Source organism: Bison bison, unplaced genomic scaffold, assembly GCF_000754665.1.
Source record: "Bison bison bison isolate TAMUID 2011002044 unplaced genomic scaffold, Bison_UMD1.0 scf7180017864130, whole genome shotgun sequence".
Taxonomy (NCBI): domain Eukaryota; kingdom Metazoa; phylum Chordata; class Mammalia; order Artiodactyla; family Bovidae; genus Bison; species Bison bison.
This window is the reverse complement of record NW_011494702.1, coordinates 176,464-179,373: the sequence shown is the minus strand read 5'-3', so window position 1 is coordinate 179,373 and position 2,910 is coordinate 176,464. Positions and strand designations below refer to the sequence as shown.

Here is a 2,910-nt window from a genome sequence, read left to right as displayed (position 1 = left end):
AGAAATGCAAAAAAAGCAAAATGGCTGTCTGGGGAGGCCTTACAAATAGCTGTGAAAAGAAGAGAAGCAAAAAGCAAAGGAGAAAAGGAAAGATATAAACATCTGAATGCAGAGTTCCAAAGAATAGCAAGAAGAGATAAGAAAGCCTTCCTCAGTGATCAATGCAAAGAAATAGAGGAAAACAACAGAATGGGAAAGACTAGAGATCTCTCCAAGAAAATTAGAGCTACCAAAGGAACATTTCATGCAAATATGGGCTGAATAAAGGACAGAAATGGTACGGACCTAACAGAAGTAGAAGATATTAAGAAAAGGTGGCAAGAATACAGAGAAGAACTGTACAAAAAAATCTTCATGACCAAGATAATCAGGATGATGTGATCACTCATCTAGAGCCAGACATCCTGGAAGGTGAAGCCAAGAGGGCCTTAGAAAGCATCACTATGAACAAAGCTAGTGGAGGTGATGGAATTTCAGTTGAGCTATTTCAAATCCTGTAAGATGATGCTGTGAAAGTGCTGTACTCAATATGCCAGCAAATTTGGAAAACTCAGCAGTGGCCACAGGACTGGAAAAGGTCAGTTTTCACTCCAACCCAAAGAAAGGCAATGCCAAAGAATGTTCAAACTATTGCACAATTGCACTCATCTCACATGCTGGTAAAGTAATGCTCAAAATTCTCCAAGCCAGGCTTCAGCAATACATGAACCATGAACTTCCAGATGTTCAAGCTGGTTTTAGAAAAGGCAGAGGAACCAGAGATCAAATTGCCAACATCCGATGGATCATGGAAAAAACAAGAGTTTCAGAAAAACATCTATTTCTGCTTTATTGACTATGCCAAAGCCTTTGACTGTGTGGATCACAATAAACCGTGGACAATTCTTCAAGAGATGGGAATACCAGACCACCTGACCTGCCTCTTGAGAAACGTATATGCAGGTCAGGAAGCAACAGTTAGAACTGAACATGGAGCAACAGACTGATTCCAAATAGGAAAAGGAGTACGTCAAGGCTATATATTGTCACCCTGCTTATTTAACTTATATGCAGAGTACATCATGAGAAATGCTGGGCTGGAAGAAGCACAAGCTGGAATCGAGATTGTTGGGAGAAATATCAATAATCTCAGATGTGCAGATGACACCACCCTTATGGCAGAAAGTGAAGAGGAACTAAAAAGCCTCTTGATGAAAGTGAAAGAGGATAGTGAAAAAGTTGGCTTAAAGCTTAACATTCAGAAAACGAAGATCATGGCATCTGGTCTCATCACTTCATGGGAAATAGATGGGGAAATAATGGAAACAGTGTCAGACTTTACTTTTCTGGGCTCCAAAATCACTGCAGATGGTGACTGCAGCCATGAAATTAAAAGACGCTTACTCCTGGGAAGGAAAGTTATGACCAACCTAGATAGCATATTCAAAAACAGAGACATTACTTTGACAACAAAGGTCCATCTAGTCAAGGCTATGGTTTTTCCTGTGGTCATGTATGGATGTGAAAGTTGGACTGTGAAGAAAGCTGAGCCCCAAAGAATTGATGCTTTTGAACTGTGGTGTTGGAGAAGACTCTTGAGAGTCTCTTGGACTGCAAGGAGATCCAACCAGTCCTTTCTAAAGGAGATCAGACCTGGGTGTTTTGGAAGGAATGATGCTAAAGCTGAAACTCCAGTACTTTGGCCACCTCATGTGAAGAGTTGACTCTTTGGAAAAGACTCTGATGCTGGGAGGGATTGGGGGCAGAAGGAGAAGGGGACGACAGAGGATGAGATGGCTGGATGGCATCACCAACTCATTGGGACATGAGTTTGTTGAACTCTGGGAGTTGGTGATGGACAAGGTGGCCTGGCTTGCTGCAATTCATGGGGTCTCAAAGAGTCAGACATGACTAAGTGACTGAACTGAACTGAACTGAATGTTAGACAAAGATGAGCAGATTTGCAAAAGGCTCTGGCACCAAGTCTCCAGGAAATTGATGTGGAAGTTGAAAAAAACAGATCTCTGCAGGGCTATTCAGCAAAGTATGCAAGGTATTTCCAGTAATACATGGCAAGGTATTTCACAGACATTAGTTTCACATCTTACTTTAGAAGAGCTATGGAAGAGATGAGAAGCCTACTTTGAAAAGTAGCAGCAGCAGCAAGATCCACCAGGACAGCTTACACATCTATGTGAAAAACTGAGCACAAGTTCAGGAGCACTTATCAGTGATCTAGGTGATTCTATGAATGAAGAAGAAATGCTTCAGGCAGCTTTAATGATGTCTTTAGAAACTGTTAGGAGTAATCTCAAAACAGAAGGGAAAAATATCTTTCCCAAATCATTTAGATATTCAGTCTTTCCAATATTGTCCTATGTGATTACAGCATAGGGTGCATTTTGATAATGTGTCAAGGAGAAAATTTTTCAACAGAGGAAATAAGACTTAAGTGGTTTGCAAACAAAAAGATGAGAGGGTGAAAAATACATCAGTTATAGATAATGATCCTCCAAACACTAGTCAAAGAGGCATTAAACAATTAAATTTAAAATAATTTTCTAACTGTTCTTTTGTTTGTTTGTTTGTTTTTTGAATGTGCAATATCTAACTCTTCAAAAATTAGGGCATTTTTCTTGGATCTCTTTGCAGACCAACTAATTATAACTAGCTCTGGCCACAGAATTTCCCCACATTTTGTCTTCTTTTCCTCCCTTCCACATAAGGATTTGGCTTACATTTATCCTCTAATACTTGCTCTTATTTCTCTGTAACCAAATTAACCTTGTAGGACAGTGCCTTGCCTCTGTGTTGATAATAGCCATGGTTCCAGAAGGATACATTTTTCCCCCTCTGACTGTGTATCATGCACTTGCATGCTTTCTCATGTTATTTTCTCTGATTGCCATTTCTCTGTTACTTGGTTTTCAT

At 39.9% G+C, this 2,910-nt stretch overlaps 1 pseudogene; it reads left to right on the top strand.

Moving 5' to 3' along the window:
- Nucleotides 1–2,373, top strand: part of LOC104988374 — a 3,308-nt pseudogene extending 935 nt beyond the window's left edge.
- Nucleotides 2,374–2,910: the final 537 nt, after the last annotated feature.